Source organism: Paramisgurnus dabryanus, chromosome 1 (genome assembly GCF_030506205.2).
Source record: "Paramisgurnus dabryanus chromosome 1, PD_genome_1.1, whole genome shotgun sequence".
NCBI lineage: Eukaryota > Metazoa > Chordata > Actinopteri > Cypriniformes > Cobitidae > Paramisgurnus > Paramisgurnus dabryanus.
In genome coordinates, this window is record NC_133337.1 from 24,918,050 (window position 1) to 24,932,408 (window position 14,359).

Sequence of the window (14,359 nt, forward strand, 5' to 3'; positions counted from 1 at the left end):
GCATGCTGGTTTATGTTTGAATGTTGTTGTTTTGAGATCTGACTGTGTGTTTTAATCACAAACGCGAATGGTTTGTAATACTGTTATACTGTTTGATGCAATAAATACCTGACTGTACTTTTACTTGCGTGTTGTGTTTATATGGTTGAGAAGTGGTTGGGTTTAGGGTAAGGATGAGGGTGGGGTTAGATGCCCCAAAATATCTTTAGAACCATAAATGTTTATGAAACAGTTTCTACGTTTACAAATTTATAAAATTAAATGTGTCTAATCTGATGTACAAGGCAAAAACCTTTAAACATAACAACAAGTTGTATTTATAAGCTACTGCCGCTAGAGGACACTTTGTTAGGTATGGTTATAATGGGAACCGCCCTTAACAATGCAAGGTGGGGTTTGTTTACTATAAAAACAAACAAATAAACTACAGAACAGGATATGAGCAGGATGATCATGCTGTCAGAAGATAAACATTACAGAAAAAGCTAATTTATCTGAAACTCATACAAGTACTGTATATAATCTCATGAAAAATGTTTGAGAGTAAGTTTATATGCCGCAGTTTAAACATTTCAGTGTATTTTTATCACCGTTTCATAAGATTTGTTTTCAAGGGGTTTGTCTCATCTCCAAACACCACAACATCAAAACTGAAAAGTTTTTCTGAAAGGAGGAACATTTAGGAGACCCTGGTCCAAAGCTTTCTTCAGGTCAGAATGGGCAAAACAAAGTTGTCCTAAGTAGCAAAGCAAATATAAGTAAACATGAAACTGCCATCAGAAGAACAGCTTATCTGCTTTATAACAGTGTCTGGTCAGGTGCCGTCTCTTTGGGCTGAATGCTGGATGTGCTTTCCATCAAGAGCATACAGACAGTCCCTTACGAAAAAGAAGTTTATTCAAGTGTGCTATAAGTATACTACTTTTAAACTTAAAATAAGAAAGTATACTTTCAGTTTACTTTTTATGTACAACCCCAAATCAGAAAAAGTTGGGACACTGACGAAATTGTGAGTCAGGGCCGGCCCGAGGCATAAGCGAACCAAGCGGCTGCTTAGGGCCCCGCTGGCCACCAGGGGGCCCCCGCCCCAATCGTTTTTTTTATTTTTATTTTTTTATACAATTAAATAACTTAAACAGGTAATATAAATGGATGAATGAATGAATACGAATTTATAAATGAATAATTAAAGACAAGAAAATTTTGATTTGCAGAAAACTATGTGTCTGCAGTGCTAGCGTTTTAGTCAGGCGCAACATAGACACCTGTGCCACCTGCGCGCAAGTGCACAACGTCGTCACTCACTGTAAACAATGATGAGCCATTTGACATGTCAAAAAAAAGGATATATCCCTCTGGGGCCGAAAAGAGAACAAAGAAAAGGACCGAGGATGAGAAAAAAGAGCAAGATAAAGGTATGTTTGCATGATTATATACAGTATGTTTAATTTGTGTTAGTGGTGTGACAGATCGACGTTAATCTGTGACCGTGATCGACCCACGGTTCGGCTCGCATGCGCTTAAATAGTGAAAATTTATCATTTGCACGTGTTTCAAAGGCTTGCAAAAGTTAACATTTCAAGTGATTTTAAACAATTTATCCCGCAAAAAGGCGCTAAAGTGAGCAGTATTCTGCAAGCCCATGCGGTTTAAATTGTCCAGCCCAGCTCCCTTCAGAGATCAGAACACTAACACTTGATGTTTAAACTTTAGAGAGAGTTACGCTATTTTGTGTCATACTGTAGTCCATTAACATATATTTGAGGAATAGAGCACTGAAAAGAACATAACGTTTTTATGCTCCGCCGTCTGCATTTCCGTCTGTGTGAGCGCGCCGCGTATAAGTGCACTTAGTAGGGCACACATAAAATCTTTCTGTTCTTGACAGGGCACATACAAACAAAATGATCTCCACAGTACTCTTTTCCAATAAAAACAGTTGTTTATGTCTTTAGACGGTTTATGTATAGATTAGGCAGAAACCAGGTCCGTGCTTCTCTTAAAGAGACAGTAACCTTAATTAACCTACTTAAGTCTGTGTCATTAATGTTAATCAAACCTTCCAAGACAAAGAGAAAATCACTTCTGTAGCTCTAAAAAAAGAATAATTATATTTAATTCATACAATATAAGTGTTATGATTCATTTGATTTGATTTCTGTTCCTAATGCTAATTTTAGCCCTTACTTAATGTGCAACTTTGTTCTTTTTATAAATGTTTGTAAGTAATTTCTTCATTTTTTTATTAGTTTTTCCAACCCCTTATTCTGCTGATCCGAAAAATGATCAGATCTGTGCCTCAAAAACCATAATGTGATCCGAACCGTGAGTTTTGTGATCCATCACACCCCTAGCTAGCATTGCTGTATGTGTTGAAGTGAACGTTCCAACATCGGTAACGTTCCAGCTTCATAGGCAAAGCACATGCGCTCTCTGTCTAAGATCTTTGGTAAGAGATGGTATTGGACTTTATGAGAATATATACCAATACCATGTTGGGTAGGGAGATTTCTGTGATGAAAATGGACTTCAATCTTATTTATATGGTGGGTAGTGATGTAACAGTGCTATCCTATATTTATTTATTTATTGCTTGTTGTGTAAGTAATGAAAAATAAGCAAAATAAACTCATTCTGCTCGATCAACTATGCACTTATCCAATGCTATTTTTTTCAGGAACACTGTTGAAGTACTTTGGAGCACAACCAACTCCACCCGCCCCTGATGTTTCATCAAGTGTCAGTGTCTCCACAGCTGATGATGCAGCAGATGAGGTTTTTCTTGTTGGCCAATGTTAACATTCCATAGCCTGTTAATATGACATGACACATTGAAGAATAAAGTATTTTATTTAAGTATAGATTTTTTTCATTATTTAAATTATTATTCATTTATAATGTAACATTAGAGCGTGACATTTGTGTCCGCGTGGTGGGAGGGGGGCCCCCAAACACATTCTGCTTAGGGCCCCCAAGAGGCTCAGGCCGGCACTGTTGTGAGTAAAAAGGGAATGGAATAATTTACAAATCTCATAAACTTACATTTTATTTACAATATAATATAAATAACATATCAAATGTTGAAAGTGAGATATTTTGAAATGTCATGCCAAATATTGGCTCATTATGGATTTCATGAGAGCTACACATTCCAAAAAAAGTTGGGACAGGTAGCAATAAGAGGCCAGAAAATTTAAATGTACATATAAGGAAAAGCTTAAGGACTAATTTGCAACTTATTAGGTCAATTGACAACATGATTAGGTGTAAAAAAAAGCCTGTCAGAGTGGCAGTGTCTCTCAGAAGTCAAGATGGGCAGAGAATCAACAATTCCCCCAATGCTGCGGCGAAAAATAGTTTTCTCAGAGAAAAATTGCAAAGAGTATGAAGTTATCATCATCTACAGTGCATAATATCATCCAAAGATTCAGAGAATCTGGAACAATCTCTGTGCGTAAGGGTCAAGGCTGGAAAACCATACTTGATGCCCGTGATCTTCGGGCCCTTAGACGGCACTGCATCACATACAGGAATGCTACTGTAATGGAAATCACAACATGGGCTCAGGAATACTTCCAGAAAACATTGTCAGGGAACACAATCCACATTGTCGTTCGCCGTTGCCGGCTAAAACTATATAGGTCAAAAAAGAAGCCATATCTATACATGATCCAGAAGCGCAGGCGTTTTCTCTCGCCCAAGGCCCATTTAAAATTAACTTTGGCAAAGTGGAAAACTGTTTTGTAGTCAGACAAATCAAAATTTGAAGTTCTTTTTGTAGAACTGGGACGCCATTTCATCCGGACTAAAGAGAACAAGGACATCCCAAGTTGTTATTAGCGCTCATTTCAGAAACCTGCATCTCTGATGGTTTGGGGTTGCATGAGTGCGTGTGGCATGGGCAGCTCACACATCTGGAAAGGCAACATCAATGCTGAAAGGTTTATCCAAGTTTTAGAGCAACATATCTCATGTCTCTTTCAGGGAAGACCTTGCATTTTCCAACATTACAATGCCAGACCACATAGTGCATCAATTACAACGTCAAGACTGCATAGAAGAAGGATCTGAGTACTGAAATGGCCAGCCTGCAGTCCAGATCTGTCACCCATAGAAAACATTTGGCGCATCATAAAGAGGAAGATGCGACAAAGAAGACCTAAGACAGTTGAGCAACTAGAAGCCTGTTTTAGACAAGAATAGGACAACATTCCTATTCCTAAACATTGGTCCTCCTCCAGCTGTTCCTTATATCTACATTTAACTTTTCCTGCCTCTTATTGCTACCTGTTCCAACTTTTTTTGGAATGTGTAGCTCTCATGAAATCCAAAATGAGCCAATATTTGGCATGACATTTCAAAATGTCTCACTTTCTACATTTGATATGTTATTTATATTCTATTGTGAATAAAATATAAGTTTACGAGATTTGTAAATTATTCCATTCCTTTTTTACTCACAATTTCTACAGTGTCCCAACTTTTTTGATTTGGGGTTGTACTTCTCTAAAATGTACTTTAGGTACTTCTCAGAAATATACTTAAATTGTACTAAAGTATACTTGAACTATACTGACCGAAATGTCTAAGTATATTTGGCCTATACTTGTTTACTGACATATACTTAAAAGTATAAAGTAAAAATGCAACAACAAAAGCTACATCAAGAAAGCTGCAAAGAGCCATATGAATAGCCCTGGTGAAAAAAATATACTTAATTGTATTTCAAGTATATTTAGCTTTGCAATAGTACATTACAAATATACTTAGAAAGAAATGTACCATCTTTGAATATATTGAAAGTATGCTTACAACATATTTGCTTACAATTAAACTTTTAACATTTTTCAAAATAATTATAATTTAGTATATTTCCTAAATGTATACTTTAAAAAATATACTTGGAGTTAAAGGTCTGTGCAATTTTTTGTATATACTAATTTAAACTTATTTTAAAGTTTATTTTAGGTAGGTTTTATAGCAGCTTAATGCATTAATACAGTGCAAATATGGACCGTATGTGTTGTTTATATATACAATTTTATTAACTCCTGCCCAGAATTTCACAAAAAAAAAACATTGGGACATTTAAGTGGGCTGACGCATTGATACAGTGCTATATAAGGATCAAATTCATAGACATTGGGTCTAAAACAGTTTTATTAATTCCTGCCCGGAATAATAAAAAACATTGGGACATTAAAGTGGGCTAACGCATTGATACAGTGCTATATAAGGATCAAATTCATAGACATTGGGTCTAAAACAGTTTTATTAATTCCTGCCCGGAATAATAAAAAACATTGGGACATTAAAGTGGGCTAACGCATTGATACAGTGCTATATAAGGATCAAATTCATAGACATTGGGTCTAAAACAGTTTTATTAATTCCTGCCCGGAATAATAAAAAACATTGGGACATTAAAGTGGGCTAATGCATTAATACAGTTCTATTTAAAGATCAAGTTTACTATATATAACAAAAAAAATATTTTAAACAAATCATAGTGATGACTAAAATATTTTTCATTCAGTATAGCCTAATTTATTTATCATTTTTATGTGTTATTCAGATGGCTGAAAACTGATTTAGAAATGTGAATAGTTTCATTACTATAAAGGTCAGCTCACATTATAACAATAATACATAAATATTTATCATTTATTAGACTTTAAAGACCCCTAAATAATACAGTCTACTCTTCGGATATGCTCAGGTAGCATTATCCATGTAAAAATAAACATATTTTAAGGCAATAGTAAGAAATCAAATACTGCTTTAAGTATGTATGTATGCTAAAAATTGCCTGGCATTTGCCAACGGAAGCCCGAACAAGAAGAGTGTTTGTTAAACATTTTGAATGGAGATGATGTTGTTGGTTTTGGGAGAAGTTTAATTGATAAACTATTACCAATCGTCAGCGAAAAACTGTGTGCTTCACAGCTTGGGGTGCACAATGATCGAGAAATCATGGAGGCCCAGTTTACTTCACATTAATCTGCAAAAGTCGTTCACAGCCACGTCCACTCCGGTATTTCCGCTAGATGGATTTGTTTTCGCATCATATTTGTGTTTACAGCAGAAGTTCGATGCGGCTGAGTCAGCAAATAACCCACTTCATAAGCAACCGTTTTGTGAATGGCTTACGTTTACACTAATGATTTTAACTTCAGACAAGCCCCTCCCACGAGAACAAAAATGATTGTCAGTTATGCCCAGCCAGACTCTGTCTACAAAGCAAAGTGAAGTAGGAGAGGATGGTATTACCAGGCTATGTATGTTATCACAATGAAAGTTGGTTGTCAGATTATTTTGCAATGCATATGATCATTTTAACTTTGAAAATCTAAGTTCAAAACTTTTGCTCCGGCAACTCATTTGTGATTATATTTACAAATGATTTAACCAATCTACAGATTTGACTTTTAACTTTTTGGTAGAAAAAAACATGTTGAATCAGACCAACACATTTAAAAAATATATATTTGTATGAATAATGACAGAAGAACATTCTGGTTTACCTGCATCAACAGTCAGGACTGAAGCTCACAAGATCAAAGTTTACATTTTGGTTTTAATTTCCTACACAAATCATGATGAGTAGGCTTTTATGTAAAATCTGTCTCTTCATGTTTGAGATTCTGGTACTGATTTCCATTAAGATTTTGTTTACAATCCAAGGCTGTACATTCAAATAATCTCATAGAGATGAAAATATATTGCCCAGGCAATTCCAAGACTTTGTTTGATGATCATCACTGAAAAACATTGAGGTTTATGTGGAAAAGCATTTTCTGCTGTCTGCTATCACTTGATTTTTTTGTAATATAACTCGCACAATATGCAGAATTTAGTAATGAAAAATGGAAATTTCTCTCGTCGTTAACTCAGCCGTATGCAATCCCAAATGCACATGACTTCCTATCTTTAGCTGAAAGATTAAGATTTTTATTAAAAATGTGCAATCACTACATGGTCCAACATGTTAAAGCTCTTAAAACCATACTGGACATAATATCATAAAATATTGAAATTAATTAAATAGGTTTTTCCCTGTGTCAGCGTGGGTTTACTCCGTGTGCGCCGGTTTCCTGCCACAGGCCAAAAACATACAAGTTAGGCAAAGTGGAGATGTCAAATTGTCCTTCCCCCAACCTGTGTCTGAATTAACTTGTGTATACATTTACAAATACTCGCCATTAATATAGCCGTAGATGCTGGAATGACGTAAAGAAAGAGCCAAGTCTCATTTCAGTTCGCTTTGTGGATATCAGAGGCTGCAGCCTTCAAAGATACAGCTTTCGAACTGAGATGCACGCTGTTTTTTTCTTGTGAACTTAAGCGAAGGATTGTTTATTTCCCGGTGGCTGTAATTCATATCATTTACATTGGGAATTTGCCTCAGATGTAAATCTATTGCACCTGTGTCAGTAAATGTGTAATGATGAGAGTCATAGTGTTTGTGTAGCATGCAAGAAAACATTATATAATATAATTATATAACATTATATAAAAAAGAAATATAGGTCCTTAGCACTGAGTTTTTTATACTTAAAGAGTAACATTTACCTCTAAAACCTTATTAAATGGATGGAACTGATGTACTGTTTAATGAAAATGACTTTCTTAGTATTTTTTGTATTTTTAGTTTTTAGTACAAATATCTAAACATTCTTAAATCATGATGCATTTTCTTGATGAGCAAAATGAGTCTGGTTTTTAGGCAAAAAAATATAAAATTTAAGTGAATTTGTAAACAAGCAAAGAAAATAGTGCCCTTGGTTACTTTCAATAGCAGAGAACTATTTTCAGCTGGGTAATATCATTGCGCCTCCTGCAGCCATGTTACATCAGCAAAGTCCTTGATTATTACGCCGGAATGAGAGTATAGTTCCATATCGGCCTAGAAAATCACAACTTTTAATGTTTACATCGGTCTGCGTGCACATAGTGTAACTATAGAAGAGTCAAGTTTTAAATAGGAAAATATCAAAACTCTTTGGTTGTTTTTTTAGCTTGATGCTAATGGTCTAATTAGATTCAATGGATTATGCTAAGCTATGCTAAAAGTGGTACCACCAAACCTGGAGATCATGGATTTGGAAATGGATGAATGAATGGATTTCAAAATGGTAAAAATCTATTTTTTTTACTCTAGGGAAGCTGGAAATGAGCATATTTTCAAAAAAGTGTTGCGTCCCTTTAAACACAAATTCACTGAATTGTATTATTTTCTTAGGTAGTTTTGCTCTTCATGAAAATAATGCTTTAATACATTTGTATTTAGATGTATTTGTGCTTTCTGGATGTAAAATCTGTTATTTGTCTCATTGCCAATAAAATCTAAATTGTCTCCGTATCTCCAAGTAAATAAACTTATATAGCACTTTCACAGACCAATGGCCGTCCAAAACGCTTTACAAGTGTTGCCTCACATTCATGCATACACCGGCGGCAGTGTTGGCCTTGTAAGGTGCCATCCAGCTCGTCTGGAGCAGCTGGGGTTAGATGTCTTGCTCAAGGACACATCGACACTTGGTCAGGTGGAGCCGGGGATTGAACCACCAACCTTCCGATTGGTTGACAACCTTCATGAACCACTGAGCCACTGCCGCCCCCAAGTGAAACAGGTTTTGCATAAAGTCGTATAGGAAATAAAAGTCAATATGTAGAGACTGAAAAAACAAAGACCGCTTGATGTTCAGTCGTGATTGTTGATTCAGGTAAACATGAAGATTTTCTTGTTATCATTGACTTGTGTGCACTCAGTCATTGTGTTCATATGTGTTTGTCATGATGTTGTCTTCAATGTTTCAGATCGATTATATCATGGAAAGATCGATTCATCTGCTGCTGTTCTCAGGTCAGTGTTGTTTTTTATAGATTACTGCTGGTTTGGGTCAATCGACTTTATTGTGTCTCGTGATATTTAAATATTGTTTGATTTGAAGATGTTTATAAATAAAAGTCTAATAATGAAGAAAAGTTGGTTATTAAAACGTTTCGAGTACATTTTGGCATATTGCATTTAATTGCAACAATTGTTAAAAGTAACAATAAAGCAATGTCATGACAAACAAAAAGAGAAAAACAGAAATGTAATCTACTGTAATGGCTTTTAACATCTATGCCCCCCCCAAAATAAGAAATGTATTTTTAATATAAATATGTTTAGACCTGAATGTTTTGTTGGTCCTATTCATTATTATTTATTTATTATTGCGTAAAAATGTATGTATACTATATGTTTAGTAAAAGTTTACTGTAGGAATACTAACAATTTATATGAAAACAGATTGTCTTTTACGTGATATAAATAATATTTCTTACTTTCCACTTAAATCTCAACATACTGTAGCATACATAGCCCAATTTATAAACTAACATCATCCTGCACTGATTCTAAATATGACAAATATGAAATAAATCATACAGGACTCTTTAGTTCCTGATAGGAAAATTAAAAGCTGTTATGTTTTGAAGCAACATTAGTCTAAGTAAATAATGTAATGATGTATATTTTAGTTGCTAAGAACCTGTGTCATGACTATTAAACTGTATTCATCATCTCTTAGCTGTCTCTCTCTTTCTCAACATGTTTGCCATTTTCAGCATTAAATTACGTTATATATCCATTTCTAAAAGCAAACATCACTGAATGGTTCTTATTGTCTAGCTGATTTGTGTTTTCCATATACAAATTGGATTGCACTGGCTTATTCCAGGTGTGTGTGTGTGTGTGTGTGTCTAGTGATGGCGGTGTTTACAGAAATTTTGTGGGGTCAAGCTCAGGAATAAAGAATGGAAAACTTTATTGTTGGCATTATATTATTTACAGTTTCTGTATAGAAAAAGGCAAACATATAGACGTTGTATTCCAAAACGTGTCATTTATGGCAGTAAACTGAAACGCATTTGTTTTAGTTTGCAAAGCATGGGCAAGTAATCTTTACTGTTGATCTCCCGAATGTTCAAGACGTGGTTACGGCCATGGTATCAAACAGTGACGATTTAGGCAAAAAAAAAATGAAATATGCAAACGGGATTTGTACTGCTTGTTTAATGTCATCAGGCTGCAGTTAACTAGTTCAGGACTAGGAGAATGTGCCTGGCAGCTCAGACTCCTCAGGAGGACACACCTCTAGCAGGAGTGCAGATTTTGCCCTAAAACCTAAACTTTGGGAATCTTAAAAGTATAGAAATTAGACCTTTTTACCCATAACACAGTTACCTTTCCAATGATACCAAATGAGGATGAAACCTTAGTAGCATCAAAACATACAAAGTTTGAAGTATTACATCGATTCAGTAGACCTTCAGTGAGGTTGTCAGCACAACCTGAGATTTTATTTATTCATTGGTAAGCTCACAGGAAGAAAACTACCAGCGTAACAGCATTTAAATAGCAGCATTAACAGCATTATCGTTAGAATAAAAAAGTTTGTTTCTGTCTCAACATGTGTCTGCATCCTTGTTCCAGAATGTGCAGAAAAACGACTTGTTGACCCAACTTGACTCAGTTAATGCATCTGAACAGAGTCATCTTGCTGCTTAAAAAATGTCAAGCTGGCCCTCAATTCAACACATCTCCGTTTCTTTCTATCTTTTCTCTCATCAGGACTTTGTCTGTTCACCCAGAGCATCTCATGTCATTACGGGTATATTATGATCAAGAAGATGAAGACCTGGTATGATGCACAAGCTTACTGCAGACAGAATCACATTGATCTGGCCACTGTTCAAAGCAATGAAAACTGGACACGTCTACAAGAAATAGTAAAATACAATACAATGAGTTCACTGGCCTGGACTGGACTGTACAATGACATTAATACCTTGCGGTGGTCTTATCAAGATGAGAACATTACATACTCTTACTGGTGTATTGGAGAACCTAACAATCATGATGGGAAACAGCAATGCGTTATGTCATCAAGTATTTTGGGATGGCAAGATAGGCAATGCATAACGCTATTTCCCTTTATTTGCTTCAATGGTAAGAAATGATGCAAACACAACCCAACAATACAAATATTCTGAGTAGTGGATGCATTTATTAAACAAATATGAATAAAATCTCTTGTATATTGATCAGGATAAACTTTATAAAGGAGAGTAATCTCTTGTCCCAGTTGCATTATTAGGTTAACCAAGATTGATTCAAGTTAAATAAACAAATCCTCTATAACAGTTTATACAAAGTCAGTTCACCTAAAGTGGATTATTGAAGTTATTTAAAGGGTACATCGACTATGAAGAAATATGTAAACATACAATCAAACATAGACTGTAAAAAAAGATGGACGATGCGACGTCGCCTCCCTCCATTGTAATGAATTGAAGCCAAAAATGTCCAACCATGGTCACCGCCATGTTACGTAAAAAACTTCAGTTCGGAGCCAAGGCATAGACAGAAGGAATCGTCCGTTGAGCCAGAGGCGGAGCTGCGGTATCAAACTTCCACCCAAATGCTCGCATGCCCAATTCAACCACGCCAATCATAACGACACACCCCTTTTCTATAGCTAAATTGAAACTTATCACAAAAATGAACACTTGAACATATATCAGCGTGATAACAACTACCTGAAAGGACCAAAACCATCTTTCAGAAACTTTTATTGGAAGTGAAAATATTTTTTTTTTTAGAGCAAAGTCCCATTCGTTTGAAGGCAGAGTTTATGACTTGTACTGCAGCTATCCACCAGGGGGCGATCAAAGAGCCAGAGGCTTCACTTTTTTAAGACTTATGAATCAAATCAAAAGAACAGACCCAGACTCTGCTTTAAAAAAAACACGTTTCATCCTACCTTCATTGGTTCTCTTTTTATCATCTCTCAAATATGGGGAGTTTTCTTCAAAAACACAAAAATGGAATTATCTCAGCTTTTTGCTCAAAATTTTGTGAAGGACTTTTGGAAGAGATCAGATGCAGAGTGATCCTCAAAACTTACAGGACATACATCTGTTTGGTCTATGACAGTTCTTCCCAATCCTGGTCCTTGAGCACCCACTCCCAAAAAGTTTTAAATGTCACCTTATTTAAAACATCTGATTCAACTTATCAGCCTCCTTCCAAAATGGTAAACATGTCTCCCTAACAAACTGATGATTTAAATCAGGTGTGTTAAAGAAGGAGACATCTAAACCTTTTTAGGAGGGGGTGCTCAAGGACCAGGATTGGGAAGCACTGGCCTAGGGCGATACTTCTGGGTTTTTATAACTTGCAGAAGAGCCACCTGGTGGAGAATAGCAGTATCGTGGAAAGCCGGAAATACTCGTCGTTGGCAGGGAAGCGTTTTCTCTTAATTGACAAGTTAACTCGTCAATGGCGGGTAAAGGGTTAATGGCATGCAGATGTCAAGACCAGATAGCGCCACCTACTGTCTGTGTGCATTTATATTTCTCATCTTCTGCTTCACATTATTTTACTGATTGAAGACTTGTTTACCTCGCTGTAGCGTTAATAGAATGGGTCGTGTATTGTGATGAAAACAAAACTGTGGCCTCTGAGTGAAAAGATTTTTTCAAAGTTTATTAAACCTATGACATTTGTTCATATGTTTATAGTCAGGGTAACCTTTATGGCAGTTGGTTTATGTATGGTTAACTTACACGGCTTTACAGTGTAGTTTTAATGAGTCACATTGCTTCTTCATCAGGGCTACTTGTTTCCTTTACCACAGCTAAGCAACCTTTATCCTAAAGGTCCTTAGCAGTACACATTCTGGACGTCTCCCTTAAAGAGTAACTAAACCCTAAACCAACTTCTTTTAGTTAATGATCTGTAAGAATGATGATTTATTAGTGCTGTTCATTGATTTTAGTAAGTTTTTGAAATTTGGATATAAAGTGTTTCAATACTACAATATATGATGTAAAAATGTCTGAGTGCTGCCCTCTTCAGATTGAACGGTGGCTACTGCAGTTGAATTTTCCTATTGGATGGTGGGTCCAAAAAATGACTCGTGACGTAAGCAGGTTCAAGATCATCATGCCCTTGTTACGATCTCACCACACACTTAGTTCGTCCCCTCTATCTCCGTTGGGATGTGTCCACCTTTCTTGCATTTTTCAAATATTGCCAGTGGGTGGAGTCAGACTCTGACCAGGGGTTTAGTTATGCTTTAAAGACAAAGGCTGCATCCAGAACCACCTACTTCCATAATATATAATATGCGGATAGTAGTAGGCAAGTAGTACGTCCAAATTCATAGTATTCCCAAAAACAGTAGGCTAAAAAGTAGCCGGATGACCTACTACTTTTGGTAAGTCCCGAAGCGTTAATTCAATGGACACTTTGCTATCCCATGATCCCCTAGGAGAGGAGTTATCCAACGAAGAAAACACATGGGTGTTGTTTTATTCAAAAAAGCCTGAAAGTGGTAAAGCAGCTCTATTCACATGCAAATACATACTGTATATTAAACAGTTGTGCCTTGTATTTAAATTGCACTTATTTAGGCTTTGTCCACACGAAGCCGGTGCATTCCCTATGTGATCATTTTTTTCCTCGTTCTAAAAAAAATAATCCGTAAACACGGCATCATCTCAAGAAATATCTGCGCACACACGAAACCACTGAAACCGACTGAAAGCGGTGTAGTATTTATGCCAGACCAGTATGGGGCGCTGTAATTCTGCCACAGATATACACTATACACGGAGAAGAAGACTTTGAGCATGCGCATAACCTTGCGCGCTGTATACGAACGAAGAAGAAGAAGTGATGGCAAACGCAACAACTTCAAGAGCAAAAGCGGGATCCGTGGTGATCCGTGGTGGATCTAAGAGCATGTGGCGTATGGTGTTGTCCATTATCGCTTGTTGCTCACCACAATTGCATAGAAGCAATAGATTTTTATGTAATAAAGCTAGTAGGCTTAGGAGCTTCTGTAGCACGAACACAATCATGTTGTCCGCCATTATTATTGTTGTTGCTGTTACATGTGATGCTGCCGACACGTGATGTGATGACGTTTTCGCTTCACAAAATATACGGATTGGCTGTACACACGAAACCGCAAGGGTGTCGATTTCAGATTTATCCACTTTAGGACCCGGTTTCAAAAAATAGCGGTTCCAGTCTCCCAAAACTCCGGATCCGTGTGGACGAAACACCAATACGATAAAAAATGTATACGTTAACAGTGATTCGCATCTCCGTGTGTGGAGAGCCCCTTAACCTCATTCCATTTAACGACTAACTTGTTGTTATGACAACGTACGTCAAATTTATTCATACTATACAATTTACAACCTACTGTTTTAACGCTTCATGAGTAGGTAATTCAACTAATTGAGTACCTACTGTCAAAGTATGAAATTTCAGATGCAGCCACAAACAATTTCCTGT

General features: G+C 36.3%; 1 long non-coding RNA gene across 1 annotated transcript; it reads left to right on the forward strand.

Annotated features, from left to right (window-relative positions):
* The first annotated feature begins 1,021 nt into the window (after positions 1-1,021).
* On the forward strand, positions 1,022-2,861 carry LOC135779326 (uncharacterized). Its single transcript, XR_010544756.2, has 2 exons — positions 1,022-1,415; positions 2,678-2,861. It is a non-coding gene; the product is annotated as an uncharacterized lncRNA (long non-coding RNA).
* Positions 2,862-14,359: the final 11,498 nt, after the last annotated feature.